The sequence below is a fragment of the Petaurus breviceps genome, unplaced genomic scaffold (genome assembly GCF_028583685.1).
Source record: "Petaurus breviceps papuanus isolate PSGF00001 unplaced genomic scaffold, PetGlider_PUasm1.0 551, whole genome shotgun sequence".
In the NCBI taxonomy this organism is placed as follows: Eukaryota; Metazoa; Chordata; class Mammalia; order Diprotodontia; family Petauridae; genus Petaurus; species Petaurus breviceps.
Genome location: NW_027186372.1, coordinates 7842999 through 7867108, shown reverse-complemented (window position 1 = coordinate 7867108; position 24110 = coordinate 7842999). Strand labels below are relative to the sequence as shown.

Here is a 24110-nt window from a genome sequence, read left to right as displayed (position 1 = left end):
AACGGCTTCCCAGAATTCAGATCAAATCACAGAACACTTCTCAAAGTAAGTCCCAAAACAAAGCTACACATCAGGGCTTATATAGCCTTCTCCTGGCTCAGAGAATGTAACAACCTTATTGACCCACTGACCAATCAAAAAGTATCTACTGAAAAACAAGCCTCCCTCCCCAGGCTTCTGGTGCACTTTAGCCTAGGGGCAGGGAAGATCTTTAAAATTTACATTCGCATTACAGGAAGTTATTTGGAGGAAGGAATTTGGGGAGTCACTATCAACCCTCTGAAATGCTGCTTGCTAGAACCATAATCAGAACAGGGCATTAGGGCTTTTCCCAGAGTATGGGAAATTTCCCCCAAACAAAAAAAAATTGTAACAGAGAGGGAGATTTAAAGGGCTATTCATGAAAGTATTCCTCCAAGAAAGAAGAGAGGGTAGGGTTCAGTAAGGAGGTAGGACCTATTGTCGGGGTGAATATAGAACCTGGTGTTTGAGTTGGGGGTGAAGTTGTGGTTAGGTGACTAGAACGTAAGGCAGGAGGCAAGACAGGCTCCCTGGGGAGCATCTTGATTGTTGATGATGGCAGTGGTGGTGGGGGTTTTCAAGCAGAAGCCAAGACCCAGTGAAGAAGGGAAACAGGGAGACCCAACCCTGGGTAGCAAGTAGGTTGCCTCAATGCCAGCAACAGTGACCAAGGACCAGTTCACAGCATGTCTCACCTCCAAGGCAGAAGTGAAAGAGTCCTCTTGGACCCCACTCATGGTCAACCTATTGAGAATGGAGACCTGGGGGTTGGGAAAATGGCAGGCAAACTCCTGCTAGGGAGCTTCACCTTCCCGTGGGTGCCTCCACAGCTCCAGAGATCTTTTTTCCCCCTGTCCCCCAAGTCATGCCGCACTCCCTCTGCTTCTCAAGCTAGCCTTCCTTCCAAACCCCCAGAATCTGGCCTTTGGACGGAGGGTCAGATTGTAACTATGGCAAACTTCCTTATTAGAAGACAGAGGAGATACTTCAAGGATATCAGATCTGCAGAAGAGACACATCTTCCTGGTGTGGAAGGCTCATATCTCTCCCATCCCTTAGACTTTTCTTTGCCTTTCCAACCTACTTAATTTCTTCCAATAAAATTGAAATTGGGAGGAAACTGGAGGTGTGAAGCTTGGGGGTTAGAGTGTGTTCAGAGCACCAAAGGGGCTTCTCTGCTCAGCTACTTGTCCTGAGTCCTGAGGGAGACCAAGCAGGAATCACTGAACCATTGGACAAGACATCAGAAAAGAGCACTGGACTGGAGAATTGTGTGAGGATTGGGTTAGCACTGAAGTCAGGGGCATCCTCGTTCATTCCAGGTCTCTATCTTCTCTTCTGTAAAATTATAGACAAGGTGGTTGAACAAAGTGGTTTCTAAGGCCCCCTCCATCTGTGAGGCTGTGAGTTTGTGGCTCCACTTGACTCTCCTACAATTTGGCTTCAATTTCAACAAGAGATGAATGAGCCTTCTCTGGGATCTTGGGCAAGCTCCCTCCTTGGGTCTTGGTTTCCTCTTTTGTAAAGTCAAAAAGTTGGACATGGTAGTAGAAAGTGCACCAACTCTGGAGTTAGGAGGACCTGAGTTCAAATCTGGCCTTAGACACTTACTAGCTATATGACCCTGGATAAGTCACTTAATCCTAATCACCTAAAAAAAAAGTTGTGCTTGATGCTTCCTAATGTTCTTTCTAGGATGTTCTAGAGTTTTTACTAGGACGATACTGTGAAGGTTTGTTACAGGGTTGACTTCAAGCTCTTATTAAACCTCCTCCCTGAAAGTAACAATTAGTTTGCCATAATAATTATCAGTCTACTTCCACCCCTCAGTAATCAGGTTTCTTGGATGCCACATGTGAAGAAAAAAAACTGACCTTAGCTCCTAGTTATCACAAATAATTAGTTTAACTAGAAAGCTGTCAAATGGTACAGTTGAGGAGGGAGAGGGGAGGTAAAGGGTTGAAAGCAGGTACAGGGACCTTCCCCATCAGCATCTTTTGAGTATCGTTGGTCCCTCATCTCCTTGTCACTTCATTCTCGTATCTGTGAATGAGAGTGTCTTTTGTGAGGCTTGGCTCACCCCAGGCCTGATTTGCTGTGTTTGTTTGCCCTCGGTACAAAAATTCCTCATGACAGGTGTGTTCCTAGGCCCAGTTCTTGGAAATCTGAAACATGAAGACCTGAAATTTTAGCTATTCCCTTTCCCTCCCTCTTCCCACTTGAAGTTTCTGGGTTTTCCCCCCTAGGAACAAAAATGCTAAGTTTTAATTTTTATTTCTTGGGTCTCATAGCCTGAGGATTTCTTACCATCCCTTTTTGCACTTGTGGTGGTCATGAGAAGGTTTGGTTTTTTAAAAAAATGTGGGTGGTGGTGTGGATGGGGAGGAAGAGCTAGGGGAGGGTATGGAATCTTACCATCTTGAGAGAGTCAGAAGTTTACATCTGTGTTGCAGAATGTACATAGTTAAAACCAACCAAATGCAAAAGACAAAACCGTATGTTAAGAAATTTATTTTGCTTCTCCATTGAGCGAGGATGGAAATACAGCCCTCAAATGTCCCCATCCCCCACCTCCCAGTAGGCAGGAAGGACTTGGGCTCTGAATGGACAAGGTATAGTTACCACCAAAAACATAGGACTGACCCATAGGAAGACCCATAAAATCCTGAGCCCTCCAGGCCCAAAAGGAAGGTGTTTATTTATGAGGCACTGGGTTAAATTTACATAAATTTACATCTAATGAACCAAAAGCCCAACCTCCAAATATGTGGAATAAACTAAAATAATCTGTGCAATCTACTGCAATTGTTTCCAAGCTCTAAATTCAGCATAAGACACAGACATGAGACCCCTTAATGGGTTTTAAACCAAGGTAACTGGAACAGAACTAAAATAAGAAGAACCTGGAAGGCTAAGGAAAAATTTAAAAGAGAGAACAGACATTGAGAAATAAATCACTTTTCTTCTCCGAATGTCAGTTTTCCCATTTGTTAAGTGAAAGATCTGGGCCAGAGGCTCTCCGAGGTCCCTTCCAGATCCAAATTGATGATTCTACCACCAGCAGGATGTCATAGCCACTTTTTTGGTCCATTGGCTATTTACTGGGCAATCACTTCTTTCTTTTTAAAAAGATTGCTGTCTAGCCTCCACTCTCCCATATAAGCATCCTGAGGTAGCAGTAATTAAAAGGTAAAAAATAAAAATTGGATCCAATTAAATAAATTTTAAGAAAGAACTAACAACCTCATTGAATATAGGTCAAGTCTAGCTCACACATTCTATGAAGTATACTACCTAAAGGCACAAGGGGCCCCTCCTCACTTCTCCTGGTATTTCTCAAGAAAAAAAATTCCCAGGGGCGGGCTAGGTGAGGCAGAGAATAGAGCACCAGCCCTGGAGTCAGGAGGACCTGAGTTCAAATGTTACCTCTGATACTTAACATGTACACACACACACACACACACACACACACACACACAGACCTAAGTTCAAATCTGACCTCAGACACTTAACACACACACACACACACACACACACACAAACTAGCTGTGACCTTGGGCAAGTCACTTAACCCCAATTTCCCTGCCTTCCCCCCTCAAAAAAAAAAGAGAGAGAGAAAATTCCCTAGGAAACCTTGGCCATCCTTCTACCATCTCTTCTAGTCTAGGCCAAAGGTTCCCTCCTTTGCTGTATCTAAGCTCTGAACCAGCTGTGACTCTGAAACCCTATCCAGGTTGGGTAAGAATGTTCCTTACCAAGGGAGACAGCCAGGCTTCTGGGACGCCCATCCGCTTGGCACTTTGCTCAAAGATGATGGGGTCCTGATCCTGCTTTAACCTCAAAGGTAAATCTGGAAGTAGTGGAACATAAATTATGAGCACATAAGTTACTCAAATGAAAAACATATTTATAAATTAATTAACTCCAAGCCTCCATCCAAGTTTATAAAAGCTAGGGAAATCTCTTTTTCCATAAATCTTGTCTTCTCATTCAGAATTAAGCCCTAATCTCATAGGCTTATATAAGCATCAATGTCATTGGCTATTTCAGTAATGGATCTATATCTGAATAAAGTTCAAACATTCAGTTCTTTCAAGATGGCAGTTTAATTCTCTCAGAAATTCTCAGAATGTCTTCTCCACAGAATAAGAATTAAACTCCGTTTTCTGAAATTGTTCCTCCAAACTCCATCAAAGTAACAATTACCTCTCATTAACTTGTGCAGACTCATTTCCTCGCACAGTTAACTGTCTAAAATTCCTCAGGAAGATTTTCTCTTAGTTCTCTCATGGTCCTCTCATAGTTGCCTTTTAAACAATTAATTCAGTCTTTCACAGACTCTCCCTGCAAAGGTATTTAATCGGCCAGTGCTCAAGATTCTGTTCGCCTTCTCTTAAAAATATAGTAACAATATTGAAATTGTCTCTGAGAGATGCTATTCATGTTGGGCATGTGTGTGTATACACACATATGTATATGTGAATATGTTCATCTATATGCATATATATGTGTATATACACACATATATTTCAAAATGAAGAAAATCTCTTCATCAATATAGAACAGCACTTTCTCAGTGACTTACCATCTTAGAGAGTTACCTAGAAGACTGAAAGGATAAGTGGCTTGCCCAGAGCCACACAACCAGTATATGTGGCATTTAAACCCAGAATTTCCTGGGTTTTGTGGCCAGTTTTCTCTCCACTAAGCCACACATGCCTTATTTACACATACACACATTCACTCATATGCCCACATGGTTTTTGTTGTTCTGTTGTTTAGGACTCTTTGTGACCCCATTTGGGTCTCAAACTGGACTGGTTTGCCATTTCCTCCTTCAGCTCATCTTACAGATGAGGAAACTGAGGCAAACAGAGTTAAGAGACTCGCCCATTGTCACACAGTTAGTAAATTCAAATCTGAGGTCAGATTTGAACTCAGGAAAATGAGTCTTCCTGGCTCCAGGCCCCGTGCTCTCCCCACTGTACCATGTAGCTGTCCACATTTATGTGCAGACATATATTTGAGTCATCAAGTACAGACATGATAGATTTGTTGGACCTGACGAGATTATAAAGGGAGAAAGAAGAGGAGGAACCAGGACAGGACAGAATCTTGGGGACATTCAGACATTCAGAATTACAAGGAGGGAGTCAGGTGCCTGAGGAATGACTATTGAGAACAAGGACAGAACAAAATCATGGAAGCAAAGTGAGAAAATGTCACTAGGAGGGGGCGGTCAATAGTGCTAAAAACTACAAAGAGGTCTCAAGGAAGAGGATGATTAGGAAAAGGCCAACTTAGCCATGAAAAGATCCTTGGTCATCCTGGAAAGAGAAATTTCTACACAGGCAGGGGTTGAAAGCTTAATTATAAGAGTCTGAGAAGTAAGTAAGTGGTGAGGATGTGGAAACAGTGGAGACATATAGGACGATAGCTTGAGGGTATGGTAGGAGGTTTTATTTGTTTGTTTTAAGGATGGGTGAAATATGGCCTTGTTTGAGTAGAAAAGAGCTTGTAGATAAGAAGAGATTGGAGATAAAATTTATGGAGGAGACTGGAAAGGACAGGATCAAGGGCATAAATAGAGGGTTTGATGTTGGTGAAAAAAAAAAACCAAATCAAATACCTTTTCCTAAGAAACTGAAGCAATAGAGGCAAGACTTAGGTAAAGATATAGTTTAGTCAACAAGCATTTTAGTTCTTAACATACTATGAGCCAGGTACTGCAATGAGGATATAATAGAAAGGGGGGAAGGGGGAAAGGGAGCAGGGCAGTCTCTGCCCTCAAGAAACTTGCATTCTAATGGAGGAAGAAAATACTTAAAAGGAAGGTGACAAGGGTAAGGTAGCCACTCAGGGCATAATGAAGAATATAAAGGGTTTTAGAGTTATGAGGGGGGAACATAAGTGAATTCAAGAAGTGGATGGTCTCAATTTTCTCAGTAAAGTACGAGATAAAGTCATTTGTTGGGAGTGAGGGGGCCAAAATGGTGATTATGGGTGGTTTGGGAAGTTGAGGAGGGAAAGTATCCTAAAAACTGGTGGATTGTAGCCACAAGGACCTCACCTGACTGAGATAAATGCCTGGAATGAACCCAAAAGAGGAAAGGTTACTGAATGATGGGGAGTGAGCCTAGATGCTATAACAGGGAACAAAGGAAATCCTGACTCCTTTTCTCAGTCCAATATGGGAAGAAGGGTGATGGAGAAAGGTGGGTTTGAGCAAGAGCAAGGCTCACCAGGGTTTTACTTCTAAACTTTGGTGCCTCCTACAGAGAGCCAGGGTTTTGTGAGCGCCAGAAAATGAAATGAAGAGATCAAGATTAAGAAAGATAGTAGCTAACATTTATATAGCACTTTAAAATGCGCCAAGTGTTTTATAAACCTTATCTGATTTGATCCTCACAACAACCCTGTGAAGTGCTTGCTATTATTATTCTCAACATAGAGATGAAGACACTGGGGCTGGAAGATATTAAGTGAATTTGCTAAACAGCACACCGCTGATAAGTGACAGAGACAGATTTTGAATGTAGTCTTCTTTCTACTAAGCCACTTTGTCTCCCTAGGATAAAAGGAAGTTTGTTAACAATAGAACAGGAGTTCCAGAGGGCACAATGGAAGAGAGGGGTAGAGAAAGACAGGACTGTGGATAGCCAGGACTGAATTAGGTAGGAATGAGGATTCAGGGAGAAGTAGTTGGGAAGAAAGATTGTCATCTTGGTACCTCTGAATCACAATAATAAAAGGGGACTGGGTAGAGGTGGGGAGGGAGGGGAATTTGTTAGTCAGAAGCCCATCCTCCAGGGTTCTGTGAATACTTTGCAGGGTATTTTAATAGACTGTAATGGACTCATTCACTACAAGCTTCATAGCCTAGTCCCAGGATGGTAGGGCATGAAGCATACCTGGAAGATGACCACCATAGAGAGTAAGCACTCCGCTCCTGGTCTCCTTCGCCTTTCCATTGCCTTTTGCATTCCATACAGTGTTTATTTCTTTTTTTTAAAATTCAACTTTGTTTTCAGTTTTGAATTCTTTATCTTGTGTCTCCTCTTTTCCTGCTCATTGAGATGGCAAGAAAAACAAAATCCGTTACAATTCTATATTCAAGCAGAACAAATTTCCATATTAGCTATGTCCAGAAAAAGAAAGAAAAGAAAATATGCTTCAGTCTGTAGTCTTGGCTTAGTCCATCATCTCTCTATCTGCAGGTGTATCTGCATGTTTATCATGAGTGCCTTGGGATTGTGCTTGGTCATTGTGCTGATCAGAGCACCTAAGCCTTTCAAAGTTTTTTACCTTTACAATATTGTTTTTGTATAAATTATTCTCCTGGTGCTGTTCCCTTGACTTGCAATGTTTCTTTTGCTAAACCGAAGTGCTCCATGATTCTCAGACATATAATATTTCCAAAATATTACTGCTTTCCCAACAGTGAGGAGTTTGGGGGTCTTTGAAAATTGGTCAGTTTCCCCAAAGTGTTCCAAATTACTCTCTTCCTGTTCAGTTCCAAACTCATTATCTACCTGCAGTGCCTGTTTAAGATACATGTATTTGTTCCCTAACTTGAATGGGATGTCCATTCTACTGCATGTGTTCAGATTGGGACAACGTGTGCTCTTTATCCACATTGGTTTTCTAGTGTAGATTGCTAGGCTGTTCTCTTTTGAGCAAATACCAACTCCATCCCATATGTCCTATTGTGCTCTGGAGTTTGACATAGCCCAATATCATCTGTAAACAGTCATTTGTTAAACCTCTCAAAAAGAAATCTCTCTTCTTTTGGATTTTGCATAAATTACCCTTCATGTCACTGGTAAGCCATGAAGTTCAGAACTGATGTTGTGAGAAGAAAGGTAGCTATTTCCCACAAACCAAGCAGGAAATCCTAGCTGCCTTGTCAATGCCTGGTCACCCTTTGCTTCCTGCACCACAGTAGGAGCCTAGAGCCCTGTTATCAAACAACTTTTTCTGCTAGGAGGGGAAGGAGACAACTGAGAGCCAAAAGACAGTCCAAGGTCTCCAAACACAAATGGAAAGAAAAGCAGCTTTCTTAAATTCCTCTGCTGGGGCTATGGAAAGATAGCCAAAGATAATTAATTAATGGGTCAAGAGAACCATTTCCTGTGATTCTTCAAGGAATTGTCATAATCAAGAACATAGGATGGTGAGGTCACTGACATGAACAAAAGAGATCTGTCATTTTTTCCCTGCCTGTCTTAAGAAAAAGGGTCTTGTCCAGCTAAGCAGACAAACATTTTAATGAGTCATTCCCCATTTTCTCTTTATGAAATAAGACTTACAGAAAAAAAACGATCTGTTCTGGAAAGAAGTCCATCCTGAAGGGAGTAGTCAGAGTTTCTTAACAGTCCCATGTCTATTATGTGTTTGTTAAGAACCTTATCTCCATTTTGGCAAAGCTGAATCTCTTGGGTAGTTTTAAGGCAGTGAGGGGCAATGAAAAGAGCCATGGGTTTTTCATTTAGACTACTTGGGTTTGAATTCTGGCTCTTCCTTTTATTACCTTATGGCTAAGTCACCTCTCTGCACCTCAGTTTCGTCATCTGTAAAATGAGGGCATTGGACCAGTTGGCCTCTAAGCTCTTTTCCGGTGCTATGATCCTATAATTCTAATAAGCATTGGCCTCTGAAAGACATATGGAAATGTCAAGTCCATTGGGGATTCTTTAGTAGTGGCAATATTCCATGAGTTGATTGTCAGGGTCCTGAGACCCCTGGCACAGGGACACACAACAGAATGGGGCAAGGCTCCAAAGGTATTGTTGATGACTAAACCATTACTCATCTTGTGGCACAGTCACACTGTATTACCTCCTATCTGTGAGGCCAGAGGAGGGTGGGAGTCTTGAAATTGAGACAAATAGTTTAAAATGATCTCTGTACTATCTAAGGGAATAATCAGACATTGGGGCAGCTAGGTGGTGCAGTGAATAGAGCACTGGCCCTGGAGTCAGGAGGACCTGAGCTCAAGTCCAACCTCAGACACTTAACACACAAAACTAACTGTGTGAACTTGTGCAAGTCACTCAACCCCAATTGCCTTGCCTTCCCCCCTCCAAAAAAGCAAAAAGAAAAATCTTTTTAAAAAATCAAACACCAATATGAGACCCCATTTTATAAATTCAAGGTCCCAGGACCAAGAAAGACCCTGATAACTGAGGCAACCCTGTATCTCAGCCAAAGAATTATGAAATGCTGCCTGTGGGAGCCATGACATAGGTCTGAGAATAGAGATAAGTAGAAACCTTGGCTGAAGTAAATGAGCAGAGAGGAGATTTTTCCTGCTACCTGCTACTGTGAATGCATAGGCCTGTTAGGTCAGGAGTACTTCATTTATTTTTTCTTTTTTAAATGTTTTAATGATCTTCCTTCCTTCTTTCCTTCTTCTCTCTTTCTTTCTTTCTTCCTTTCTCTCTCTTTCTTCATTTCTTCCTTCCTTCCTTTCCTTTGCCTTGTCACTTCATAATGAATACTCCATAATCCCCACTAACCCCATAATAGGATGCTTCCTTGTAACAAATAAGTACAAAGAAGTCAAACAAAAATATTGGTCACATGTAAAATTGTCTACCTCATTTTGCACCTGTAGTTCACCACTCTTCTGATGAGAAATGGGAGGCAGGTTTCACCTTTACTTATCTGAGGGCATGACTGGTCATGTCACTTATTATGAAGTGCATTGTAGACTTTATAGAGTTATTGTTTACAAAGGCTATTTGGGCAGAATGTCAGTATTAGTAGAATAAGGAACAGAACACTCACCCTAAATGTTCTGCGCTAAGTTCTAATGATAGTTTGGGCATTTAAAACTATTCCAATACTCCTCTTCCCTGCTTGAAATGGTGGAGGGTCTTGTTGTCATATTTCTTGACTGTCCTATACTTTGGTAACATCACACAGCATTTCCCATGATTAAAATTATAGTGTGATTTTACATATGTGTGTGTGTGCATGTGTTTGATGGCAGCCTTTTCTAGGACAGGGAGGGAGAGAGAAAAAAATAGAAGGGCACACTTGAAGAGAACAATAGAGAACTTAAAGGGAAGCACAGAAAAGAAGGGCAGCTTTGAAAACAATGTCTAGTATTTGTTACATAGTTGTTGTTTTTTAAAATAAATAGTATAGGGGCAGCCAGGTAGCACAGCGAGTAAGAGCACCGGCTCCAGTGTTGAGAAGACCTGGGGATCGAATCCCGGGCTCAGACACTTAGCACCCACCCAGAAACACCTGGCCGTGTAACCTTGAGCAAGTTACTTAACCCCGATTGCTTAAAAAAAAAATAAACAAATAAATAAATAGTATAAAACAGAAATTCATGGTTTTACATTGTATCCTATATTTTTGTGTGATTCTGTGAGATGTTCTTTTTTTGTTTTGTTTTGTATTTAAGTTCAAAATTAAAAAAAATTGAAAGAAAGCTAGGGATTCTAAGAGGGCGAGGTTAAGAAGAAATGCATTCTCTAGGAATGAGGGACTGTGTGGGAAAAAACATGGAGAGAGTAACTGGGATACCATGTTGGACATAAGAAAATAGAAAGAAAGCCACTTGGACTGGACTATAGAATTGACAAAGGGGAGAGATGTCTGATAAGGCTGGAATGGTAGGTTGGAAAGGTTGCATAGGATTTTAAATGCCAAACAGAAACATTTATATTTGATTTCAGAGGTAACAGGGAACCACTGGAGCTTATTAAGCAGAGGAGTGACATGGTCAGGTCTGTGCTTAAGGAATATCACTTTGTGGCAGAAGGATTGGAATGGAGAGAGACTTGAGGAGAGAAGACTATTGTAATAGTCCAGTCAAGAGGTAATGTTATCTCGATCTAGAGTTTTGGCCACATGAATGGAGAAAAGGGGGCACGTGAGTTATGTTGTGGAGGCAGAATCCATCTAATTGGATACTAATGCAGGGGATTGGTCCAGATCACCCTTTGAGGATTCTCTAACCTCTAGAATTTTAGTGTTAAATGTCAGAAGGCAACAGGGAACTACTTGATTTCTAAAAGTATGCAGATTTTCTTCTTATAAAATTCATTTCCTGTATGTGCCTCCTTCCTGTTGTTGAAGAACTATGGGACTATGGGTTTGGAATGTTGAATACCCTGTCAGGGACATCCAATGTATCAGTTGGTATGGATTAATTGATATTTTTCTTTTAGTCTTTGTTATAAGGAAAGGCTCTTAGGGTTAAGAGGAAGGGATGTGGAGAAAACTGGGATAAAAAATAAGGGTATCTGGGGTGGCTAGGTGGTGCAGTGAGTAGAGTGCCGGCCCTGGAGTCAGAAGGACCTGATGAGCTCAGATCCGGCCTCAGACACTTAACACACACCCAAAAAAACTAGCTGTGTGACCTTGGGCAAGTTACTTAACCCCAATTGCCCTCCAAAAAGCAAAAAAATAAAATAAAATAAGGGTATCTGGGGTGGCAAGGTGGCTCAGTGAATAGAGCACCAGCTCTGGAGTCAGGAGGACCTGAGTTCAAATCCGGCCTCAGACACTTGACACACTTACTAGCTGTGCGACTTTGGGCAAGTCACTTAACCCCAACTGACCTCCAAAAAGCAAAAAAATAAAAAATAAATAAGGATATCAATTTTTAAAAATAAAATGCATTTCCAACATGTACCAAAGAACTAAATGGTGATTGTACCTTTATTTGCCAAATCTCTTGTCCCTCAATGGATTATATAGCTTGTTGTTGGGGTTTTTTTTTTTAAATGCAATCTATCCAAGATTGTGACAACTTGGAAGGAAGCCTGAAAAAAGACAGTCTCCTACAGCTGAGTCACTCTGATACCCATCTTCCTGGTATAGTTGTTGGTGGCTACATTTCCATTCAGCACTGAGCTCCCATGGCATGTGCAGGTTGCTGTTAGGTGTGTTTCTATTTTAAGATGACGATGTGTACCACTCTTAGTAGTATTGTTGACCAGAAGAGTACCACCTAACATACATTTTCCATTATTGGCTAGCCTTGTATTAGAGTCTGATTTTAGGTCTTTAAAGTCCTTTGCCATCAGGACTCATTGGCTAGCATGGGTTACCTGAAAAACACGTCTGCCTCCAAGGTATGTCACCCAAAGAATCGCACACCCACGCTGCCCTTTGGCATCCACATTATTCCCTATTCCTTGCCCTATGTCCCTTAAAATCCATCATTATAGATGAAAAAGGCTCTTGTTGCCTGGTCTAGATGGCTTCTACGCTTCTCATCAGGAAAATTGTTCAAAATTTGGCAAAATTATCCTCACCACGTGGTGGAAAAATGCTGCCGTCTATCTGATGATCGTCTCCACTGAGAGCATTAGGAATCCTTTTTCCCCTGGAATTTCTATAAATAAGCTCCCCTTCTGCATGACCTTCTGTGTCACTGAGGTTCTCAGACAACTGTGCCTTCATCTGGTTAATATGTGATCCACTGCCACCCCACAGAAGGAGCCTGGGGCCCCTGGCCACAATGGCTGCTCTCTTCCAGTAACTGACACTATCCCTTCCTTCAAAGCTCCCTTCCATCTGTTTCCATTTCCCTCTGCTCCCACAGTGGAGAGGCATCCACCCAGCACAGAGCAGGCACCTCATGAGCTCCTGCTGACTCGATGTTATCATGATGGTTTTGATATAGTTAAATGACCAATAGTTGTAGCCTTTGTACCATTTCCTTTTGTGCTTGTCTCATTCTGGGGATTGTCCTTTCCCATATTTTGAATAGTACCATCTTCCCCTACTTTCCTTATAGACCTCATATGCCATGTTCTTAACTGTACTGGCTAGCGCTGGATACTTCTGTCATTGCCTGAAGAATTGAGACAGATGTCCTGATTTAAATATTATACATAAAATGTCAGATGGACCTGCCAGCTTCTGGGCAACCATGGTTTTCATGTGATGAAACTTGAGCAGTTTCCTGAATTCCTCAGAATATACACCAATACTCCATTTTCCCAGATGAGCTTTGTGCTAGAATATTGGTACGTGTGTAAATGCACTGGATTCCCTGGTCCCCACATTGGGGATCCTACCCTGCTCCCATGTCCTGTGACTTAAACTAAGGGTGATACTTTTGATCTCCAAAGACTGTCTCCTAAAATCCTCTTTTCCAATAAGATCAGCATCTACTTTGTGAAATTTCCATGAAACACAACTAATAAATACATCTGTAAACAGCCCAAGATTGAGCCCTTTTAATGCATCACGTTATTATAGGTAAATTCTGTCCTCAGGAAGTACAATGCTCAGGCACATGAGATATGAAAAGTGTAATAATAGAAAAAGCACTGACTCTCCGGACTGCTCTGCCCTAGCTGCCTGTCTTCTGAGAGGGGCTATGGTTGTTTGTCCCTGAGGTTCTTTCCCTCCCAGTTTGATTTTTTTTTTAATTAAAGGAACCACCCCTTAGCTCATTTCTTAAAGAGACCTAATCATTGAATAGGCATTGTCTCACTCAAAATCAGAACCTGAAAAGGGTCTCCCATTGCATCCTGGGCCATCTCCAGTCATCCTGATGAATATCTGGCCACTGGACCCAGATGGCTCTGGAGGAGACCGTGAGGCTGGTGACCTTGCCCAGCCCTCCCTCCCTCCAATCCAAGCCAACTGCATGTCATGGCATCCTGATGTCAAGGTCCTCTTCCAGAACGAAGGACGAACACAATACAACAGCAACAACAGGGCGCGTCCTCTGTGCCCCCGAGGAAAAAAAGGGGAAGGGCAAGTTCTTTCCCTGCTCACTTAGCTCACTTGAATCTCGGTTCATTTGATCAGCAAATGTTGGGCAGCCACTCGCCATTGCTTCTAGCGGCTGGGTAGTAAGCCTTGTAAACTTGCAGAGGATCAAACAGTGGTGGGAATTCGGGGCAGCGGGGGGGCGGTGGGTGGTAGAGGAGCGGGAGGGGGCTGGATATATGAACCTGGTTTTCACCACTTCTCTCCCAATTTAGACTGATACCTGAAATTCCATCTTAATTTAATTCAACAAGCATTTATTTAGCACCTAATATATGCAAGGGCATTGAGCGAGGCAACGGAGACACAAGGGATGGTGTGAGGGAAAGAACTCTGGATTTGGAGTCAGAGGACCTGCTTCTGTAACTTATTACCCATGAACAGGGCACTTCACCTCCGAATCTGTTTCCTCTCCTGTAAAATGAGGTTGTCGGACTAGATGACCTCCAAGATCCCCATCCTCTCTGAATTTCTGATCCAAAGACAAAACGGAAATAGTCCCTGCCCTTAAGGAGATTACGTTTATGGAGTGAAAGGAGGGGAGGGAAGGATACTAGATATACATGGATAAGTATATCCATAACGTATGCAGAGTAATTTCCAGGAAGAGAAGGGAACACTAAGTAGAGGGTGGAGTCAGGGAAGGCCTAATATTAACTAATTAGGAACATGTTTATCCTTTTAGCTTAGTTTAAGAGGTTTCCTGAAATCGACAACCCCCTTACACTCTTGGAAAAGTCACTGTTAGAAGGGACGTTAGAAAGACAGGCATACCTGAGGGTGTGCTGCAGCCAGACTGTGTAGGCTCCAGAGAACTGATTGCTAAAATTTCAGGGTAAGTATTTACATCTCCTAAACTGGAAAATACCATAAACCAGGACCCGATTTAGCATTTTGCTGATCGTCTATACTTATGAAAGTGATGGGGAAGATGTTAATAATGTATATTAAATTTAAAAGTATATCATTTGTATTTTTTCCCTAGAGAATAGGTTCTTAAATATTTATACCAGCATACCCCTGGACACACTACCAGGCTGTCAGTGGACCTGTGAATTGGTCCAACTGTTCTGGAAAGCAATTTAGAATTATGCTAAAGAAACTGACTAAAATGTTCATAACCTTAGACCCAGTGATGCCACTGTTAAAAATACACCAGAAGGAAGACAAAGACAGAACAAAAGGTCTCATATGCCCCAAAATATTCATAGCAAGACTTTTATAAGTAGCAAAGAACTAGAAAAAAAGTAAATGTGTATCAGTTGAGAAGTGTCTTTAAAAAATTGTGACATATGAATATAATGGAATACTCGGAACCATAAAAAATAGTGAATGTGAATAATTCAGAGAATTATAGGAAGATATATGAACGGATGCAAAATAATATAAGCAAAACCAGGAAAACAATGTAAATGTGAAAAAAACACAGCAAAAAACAGAACTCAAAAACTGAACCCCTATAATTATAATGACCAAGCTCAATGATTCTGAGGTGACAAAATTTGGTGACAATTCCTTCTTTGCAGAAATGTGGACTATGGAGTGGGATCTTACATATGCTGTCCCACTCTGTGTGTGTATGAGTTGGTTTTCCTGAATTACTTTTCTCCCTCCTCTTCTTTGTGACAAAATATGGCTTCCTGATTAGGACAGAGGGAGGAATATATATGAAAGTGGAGGTGATGTGAAAACAAAAGCTATCAATTAAAATTGTTTTAAAAGAAGTATAAGGAAGGAAAGATTTAGTCCCTTTTTCTATAGTTGATATAGTCATAGAAAATGAAGAATAAATAATAGATGATATGAAGTTGATATGTTAACAAGGTGTTAATATCTCTTGCTCTACTTAAGAAGTGTGGACACCTTTCTTTGGTTGAATTAAAAGGAACAGCCTCATTAAATGAGCAAAAATTGGACCCTTTTTTTCAAGGATTGAAATAGATAAGCACTGGAGAAGTTCAGAGTTTGAGGAAAACTAGAGCAAGATGTGGGGGGAGTCATGTAGTTTTGCAGGGAAATGACTCAACCATAGGAGCCACTGTAGAGTGGGGAGTAAAGACACACTCCAGATAGACACGGATATGGAGAGGTAATCCCTTGAGGGAAGAAGCAGCTTCAAGGAACGAGACTCTTAGCAGCAGAGAAGAGAGCTGTCTATGGACTAAAGGAGGTACTAATGTGACAAATAAGATTTAGGCTAAAGAGAAGTATGGAGAAATGACAGAGAGATGACAGACAGACAGACAGACAGACAGATAGATAGACAGACAGACAGACAGACAGGCAGACAGACAGACAGATAGATAGATGTAGACAGAGATATGTAAATATCTCTTTCCAGAGAGATATAGGGCTTCTAGGCCCTGCAGTACCAGAGCTGTGAATTGCTTTGGCCACATGTGTTGATTATGTGTATGCTACCATTGTATTCTAAGTTGGTGCCCACTCTTCCCACGATCCCTGTGTACATTTGTTAAAGAGCGCTCCCTAGTTTTTAGGAGGGGAGGAATGTTTTGTTTTGCTGTTCTATGCCACTTTGGTAAATGCCATTGCTAAGAACTAATTGTGTCACCTGGCTGATTGTTAATGGAAAGCACACAGGTGGGGTACAGGAGCTATAGTGCTTGTAGTACATACCAACACAGTTTTTCTGAGAACCCAAGGTGGAAGTTACTCTCTGGGGACCTTATCTTTGAGGTCAAGTGCTGAGGTCAAGGCAAAGAGGGTCATACAGAAGTTTGTTTTTAAATTTTAGCTCCCTCAGGAGAGAGAATATTTTAATCTGGATTGGGCCTTGTAGTAAAATTGTATCTTGTTCTGGTCCCCCTGCCCATCCCATCCTCCTTCTAATCAGTATAGTAAGTTTATAAGTGGCCAGTATAAAGTAGCAATATTAGAAAGTAATATTGTAAAAAGGAATCTGAAAGCCATATACAAACCATCCCAAAGATCAAAGGAGCATAATTTACAAATTGTATCATATATTAACCAAAAGTCACATATTGGTCATATGTGTTGCATCAGTGGAAATCATCTAGGCATCGGTGTCAGGGCATTTTGGTCCTAAGATATGTAAATCCCAAATTTCAGACTACCCACAGTAAAGACCAGCAGATCACCAAATGGTACTGATAATTTTGAGATGATGTGGACATGTTAACTTTAAAGTTTTACTGACAACTTTGAAATGATTTGGATATGTTAATGAACTAGCCATAGAGTAGCACAGATAGGAGCTGATCTGTTTCCCCCCAAACCCTATAAAAAAGAGACCTCAAACTTCTTCTCCATGAGCCCCCTTCCCTCTCCATCAGGTCCACGCTACTGAGTGCTCCTTATTCTACTCCATGATTTCATGAGTGATACTGTGTGCCTCTCTGCCTCCCCATCCTCTTCCTCACATTGCTTGTTTGTCTCACTCTTTTTGCCTTATTTTTTAAAAATATTATTTATTTATTAAAATTCTCTTCTTTTTAAAATTTGAATTCCAGATTCTCTCCCTTTCTCTCAATCTTGCCCTACCCACTGAGAAAGCAAACAATATTATATCAATTATACATATGAAATTATGTAAAACATTTCTGTATTAGCTGCATCACCAAAAAAAAAGAAGGAAAGAAAGAAAGATTAAGAAAAGAAGAAAATTATACTTCAATTTGCACTCATAGTTCATCATTTCTCTTTCTGGAGGTGGATAGAATTCTTTCATTATGAGTCCTTTGAAATTGTCTTGGGTCATTATATTGATCAGAGTAGCCAAGTCTTTCACAGTTGATCATCATTACAACATTGTTATTACTGTGCACAATGATCTCCTGGTTCTTCTCATTTCACTTTGCATCAGTTCATATAGGTCTTGCCACGTTTTCTCTTCACTTCTTATAGCATAATCTGTGTTTTTTCAAAGAGTGATTACAGCCCTGTTTCCCAATGCCATTGTGGTCTTTCCCAGTGAGTATCCAAAGAGCTGGGTGTGCCTGCTCCCATTTCATGATTTCATAAGTTAATTATCAATTCAGTCCTGGTTGGTGATGTTGGATATACGATGCATGCTTAAGATGATCCCTGAGGTCTATTTCAACTTGAAGAATCTCTAATTCTAAGCAGCTACAAATACTGTTCTTTGATTAGATGGTGCAGCCATTATTGCTGAGAATGACACAGTTAATAGCATGTAACAATGATCTCCTTTTCCCAAAAGACTTTTGGTAACCCCATTCTTGGCAGAGGTGTTTCACTGTGTCTTTAAAAACTTTCTCCTGCACACCCTGTTCATGCTTAGCACACTACCTTTCACCGTGCAGCAGCTGCTGGATCACCTGACCAGTATTCATTCTTTGTACATGTTGGCACATGTCCACTCAGGTGGTGTAAAAATACCCCTCAGTCCTCTCTGCATTGAAAATTGGGCTCAGTGCCATGAAAAAGTATTTTTAAAATAGCATAGTGGTAGGACTAAAAAAAAGAAACCTAAAACAAAGTTAAACTCTTGTGAAGTGACGTGACATCTGCTGTTCCATTAGCTGACATAGTAGCAAAAAGGGGTATACAGTGTGCAGCTGGAGACTGAGAACAGATTTTCTTCTCTGCTCTGGTGCAGAGATCCTCTCATCTCCTTCTCCCCATTACCCCACGATTTCTGATAGGATCATAGGATTTTAGTTGGAAGGGATTTTATTTTCTTAGTTATTGTTAAATAATTTTAAAATGATCAAATTGTGAATTAACTTAATAACAATCAACAAAAATAAATACAAAAAAGGGCATAATGTTACCTCAAGTTCCTAGGCTTTAACTTGGGAAAAGCAAATTAATTAACAAACAACAAACAAAGAAAAGCTTTTGTTCTATTTCTCCTTCCAGGACAACTCAAAGTTCTTTTCTGCCTTTGGGTCCTATTTTCTTTCCTTCCTTCCCAAAAAGGTGCTGGAGGCAGATAGGTGGTTTGATGAAGACAGTGCTGGTCCTGGGGTCAGGAAGATCTGAGTTCAAATTTGACCTCAGACACTCACTAGCTGTGTGACCCTAGTCAAGTCACTTAAACTCTGCCTCAGTTTCCTCACGTATAAAATAAGGATAATAACAGCAACTGTCTCAAAGGCTTATAAGGATTAAATGAGAAAAATGTATGTAAGACACTTTACAAATCTTAAAGTCTTTATGATGCATGTTAACTACTAATATTATTATTTCTTCTAGAAATTCCAAGAGTAGCAGAATTGGGAAAGTAGACCACTTTGGAAGAGTAATTGATTGTATAAGGCAGTGACCTCTAAACCTTTTTGATCACGCACCCTTCAAGGCAAAATTTTTTGAGCGTGTGTCTCCATAACTATATACATGTACTATAAAACTTACTTAAGTAATAGATATTTCAAAAAGGATGAGATAAAGATGAATTATGTTTGACAATAGGGAGGCACTGTAGATTATTGAGCAGAGGAGTCATGTATATATATATATATATATATCTAAAACTGCACTTCAGATATAGCACTTTGGCAGCCATATGGAAGATGGATAGGAAATGAAGAAACTTGAGACAGGGACACCAACTAGGGTGAATATGAATACAGAACTGGAAGTAGATGTGTGAGAGATGTGCAGGTAGGCAGCATGTGGCAACTGACTGTATGAATGGGATGAGGAAGAACGAGGAATCAATGTTGACACCAAGGTTTAGACCAGTGTGACTGGAAGAATGCTGGTGCCCTCCACTGTGATAGGGAAGTTCACAACACAGAGGAGTTGGGGGGAGGGGAAGATAATGCAATGAGGTCTGCAATGAGAAACACAAGCCATCCATGCTTGCCCATCCAGTCTAACTGACAGTGTCCCACCCAAAATAAAAATGGGGGTGGTGGGGGTAGGACTCTTACTTGTGGCCACTCCCTGGAGCACAGAGCCAGCCTGAAGCTACCAACAAGTAATCTGGAGACAGAGAGTATGGGAATTTTCTTGGTGATATTTGTGTAGCTGGAGTAGTAGTTGGGTTGTAAATGCCATGAGAGGTCATTGGGAAGCTGGCAGTTTGAAGGGTGGAGGGAGGAGGCAGAGTGAGGGATTACTGGAGTCTAAAGAAGCCAGGGTTATATTTGAGATGAAACCCCATGACTGGCTATTGTGGGAAGGGTGAGATGGGACCCCATATTGCCAGTCAGGCCCCCATTGGTTGATCACATGTGCATTGGGGTCAGATTATGGCTCCCCAGAGAGCCGCAGACCCCATTTGCAGACTCCTGGCATAAAGGAGCTATCCTTAGGACTTTCATGCTCACCCAGTGCTTGGGGGCCAACAGAAAGTCTGCTCTTCCCAGTCTCTGGACTCTCTCTCCCAGAAGGTTATGTGTGGGTATGGTGGCATCAGGCCCTTTAAAATATCAGGAAAGAGAAAAACGACCAAGTTTTGGCCATCTTGGTGTCTGTTCACAAACAGTACAGATCAGGTTCCCTAGGTTTTCATCTACCTTAGAAGCAATATTTGAGTATCTGCTATGGGTTCAGCACTATACTAAGTCTCATTGGTTGGGAAGAAGGCTCAAGGAAACACAGAATGAGAACAGGGTATCAGCTCTGTCTTCCAAGAGTTTTCTTTTTGTTTAAGGAGAGACAAAGCAGTATGTGAATATGTGTAAGAACACCAGAGTAGAGCTCAGAATGGGAGAGGAGTAAAGAGGGGGGGGGGGGTGTTACTTGGGAGGAGTTTCCTAGAATTAAGAAGTTCCAAGCTAGGACTTAAAGGAATAAATAGACCTAGAATGGTGGAGAGACAATGTGAGGTAAGGGCATTCCAAGTAGGCTTTGACGTGAGGTAGAGGGTTCATTACAAAGGTGAGTGGGGGATGGCTTTGGCTGGAGGATCACTCATGTTACAGAATAAAGAGGTCCCTGAAGAAGTATGGAAGATTCTGAAGATCACCCGGCAAGATAAAGAACTGGACACTGAGACCCTTTCTCCAGCTGAATTACCAACCATTCAAATTCTACTGCAGAGAGCGCAATTCTGATGGGCTGGCCATGTTGTTCAAATGCCAGACATTTATTTGCCTAAAAGACTATATTACAGGGAACTCACACAATGAGGTCAGAAGAAGTGAAACAAAGACACTCTTGGTGTCTCTCTAAAGAGCTTTGGAGTTGATCGTGAGACATTGGAGACACTGGCAAAAGCACATAGTAGGCACTTAATAAATGTCTTTTGATCGATCACTTGGCATCCCCTTGGGGCCTGGCATTGTTGCCATGGCACAGGAGGATTAGATGAGTGGCCAACACAGCATAGAGCAGTAAAGCTTAACAGGAAAGAAATCTTATCAATCACAGGCATGAAGAAAAGGGCAGGAGTCTTGATTCTTCTGACTGACTCCCATCATCTGATCTTCCTCCATGTGGACAGACTCCTGCAGCAAAATAGGCATTCCTAGAAAAACAAATACCAGGAAACAAATAATAAGGCATCTTTGTCACCGGTGTTTTCAATGAGGCAACTGGGATGACATTTAGCAGGGGAAAAACTGAAGGGTCCATGGATCCCAACCCCTCCTACAGCAGCTTGAATTCTCTGGGCTAGAGTGGTCAAGATGTCATGGTCACAGGTTAAATGAGAGTTTGAAAAGTTAAACATTCAGCCTATTAATTCATGATGGCCCTTCTCCTCTCCTCCTATATTCTGCTGTTGGCTGAGGGAGAAAGTGTTCCTTTCACAGAATTTCTTTCAGCAGAAAAAAAATAAAACAAGATAGCCCAGAAGTTCCTGAGTATTGTGGGACCTTCAAACCCCATGCCCTTCTTGCTTTCTGTTCTTCCTGCCAAAGGACCCTGTAGGAAAAGAACAGGCTGGGCCCTCAATTCCTCTCTCTGTAGGTTTGATTTTGATGAGACACAGGCTGAAAATAAAGGCTTACATGATTAGATTCTGTACAGTCCTGGGCCCTACATCTTCCTGCTGCCATGGAAAACCCAAGGAATCTGAGAAGAGCACTGGAGGGAAAACTGGCCACTATCTTGCAGAGGACAGAAGAGTGAAGGAGCTTATCATGGTATCTCTGGGATGAAGTTGTATGAGACAAAGAGAAAAACCCTGGTTCTAGAGTCAAGTTTTGTTGTTCAGTCTTTTTGATCATGTCTGATTCTTTGTCACCCCATTTGGGGGCTCTTGGCAAGGATACTGGAGTGGTTGGCCATTTCCTTCTCCAGCTCATTTCCTCATCTTCAGATGAGGAAATTGAGGTGAACAGTGTTAAGTTACTTGCCCAGGGTCACACAGTAACTATCTGAAGCCAGATTTGAACTCAGGAAAATGAGTCTTACTGACTTCAGACCCCATACTCTATCTACTTTGCCACCTAGCTGTCCCTGCTGCTTGTTTGACCTTGGATAAATCACATAGCCTCCCTAGGTCTCAGTTTCTTCATCTGTAAAATGACTAATGGTCTCTGAGGTTCCTTTTTGCTTTAGGACCTTGATCCCATGATAAGCTGTATCCAACCAGTCCTGGGTAACTTTCCCAATGGCAGAGACTATTATGGTTTTGGCAGTTTTTTGTTTGTTTTGCTTTGTTTTGTGTTGTCTCTGTATCCCCAGTGTTAAAGAATGTGCCTTGCACACAGCTGGTAATTAATAAGTGTCTGATGAATTAAATTGGAAGGCAGTATACCATCTCTGCATGACCAATGTGTTCTTGACAAACAGTGCTTCCATTGAAATTCTGTAAACCGAACTGCATTTTAAATCCTCCGCATTTAAGAAAGGAGGTGGGCAAGTCACGTAGCTGCAAGAAAGAGAGAGAATGTGAGCAGCCCAGGAGGTGTCCTAGAAGCTACAAAATGTTAAAATATTCAAAGACCTGAAGCACATTAGGTAGATTCTCTGTGGAGGTGAGATGGGGGAGGATGAGAAAACCATCCAGGTCAGAAAAGGGCAGGCTGACTTGTGACCTACAGCCATGGTGGGGCCCACCTTGATGCCCACACTGATGAACAATCAGCTTATCTGAGTCAGGTAGCTGTCTGTTAAAAAGAATCCAAATACAAACTCTTTCCTAAAGCAAATGCTTCACTCCTTCACTGATTTTTCTTTCTTTTTTTTCAAATGTTTTATTAACTTCTGATTTACATCATTCATTTCTGCCAGATTTTGAGTTACAAATTTTCTCCCTGTTTTTCCCCTACCCACCTCCCCAAAATAGCAGGCCCATAGGATATCCCCTCCTCCAATCTGCTCTCTCCCATATTTTCTCCCATACCCTTTACGACTTTTCCAGTGGATCTCTATGCCCCAGTGCCTGTATATCTTATTTCCCAATTACATGTAAAATAGTATTAATAATAGTATATATATATATATATATATATATATTTGAATATTTGATTTTTAAACTTTGAATTCCAGATTCATTCCCTTCCTTCCTTGTCACCCACCCTTACTGGGAAGATAAGCAGTTCAGTATAGGTTGTACACGTGTAGCTAATGCAAAACAATAACATAGTAGATATATTGTAAAAGACTGACTATATTTCCCTCCCTCCTATCCCACCTCCCACTTGTTCTATTCTCTACTTTGATCCTGACCTTTTTCAAAAGTGGGCGCTTCCAACTTCGCTCCCCCCCAGCCTGCCCTCCCTTCCATCATCCCCCCTCTCATCCCCTTCCCCCCTACTCTCCTGGAGGGAGAGATACCCTATTTAGTGTGTATGTCATTCCCTCCTCAAGCCAAATTCAATGGGAATAAGGTTGACCCATTCCCTTATGCCTTCCTATTCTTCCCCTCCATTGTAACCATTTTCCCTTGCCTCTTCTGTATGAGATAGTTTACCCCAATCTGTCTTTTCCCATCTCCTCTCATTATATTACTCTCACCTCTGAATTTCACCTTTTAAGTATCACCCCTTCCTATTAAATTGGCCCTGTGCCCTCTATCTATGTACACCTGTACACATATATACACACATTCACATATGTATTCATATGCCCATATACCCTCATATATAGACATATATATATTTATATATTTTTCTATTCCCTTCAACTACTGAGAAAAGTTTCATAAGTTACAATTATTGTTTTTCCATGTAGGAATGTTAATCGTTCAACTTTGATAAGTTCCTTATGATTTCTTTTCCCTGTTTACCTTCTCATGCTTCTCTTGCTTCTTGTATCTGAATGTCAAATTTTCTATTCAACTCTGGTTTTTTCAGCAAGAATGCTTGAAAGTCCTGTATTCCACTGAATGACCATATTTTCCCCTGAAACATGATACTCAGTTTGCTGGGTAGGTGACTCTTGGTTTTAATCCCAGCTCCTTTGCCCTCCGGAATATCACATTCCAAGCCCTTCGATCC

The 24110-nt window shown here is 41.3% G+C and overlaps 1 long non-coding RNA gene across 1 annotated transcript in view; it reads right to left on the bottom strand.

Moving 5' to 3' along the window:
• Positions 1-20771: 20771 nt before the first annotated feature.
• LOC138172648 (uncharacterized) overlaps positions 20772-24110 on the bottom strand; it is a 30283-nt gene continuing 26944 nt past the window's right edge. Inside the window, exon 2 of the long non-coding RNA XR_011171201.1 lies at positions 20772-21190. This is a non-coding gene — a long non-coding RNA (uncharacterized lncRNA). The remainder of the gene's footprint in view (positions 21191-24110) is intronic.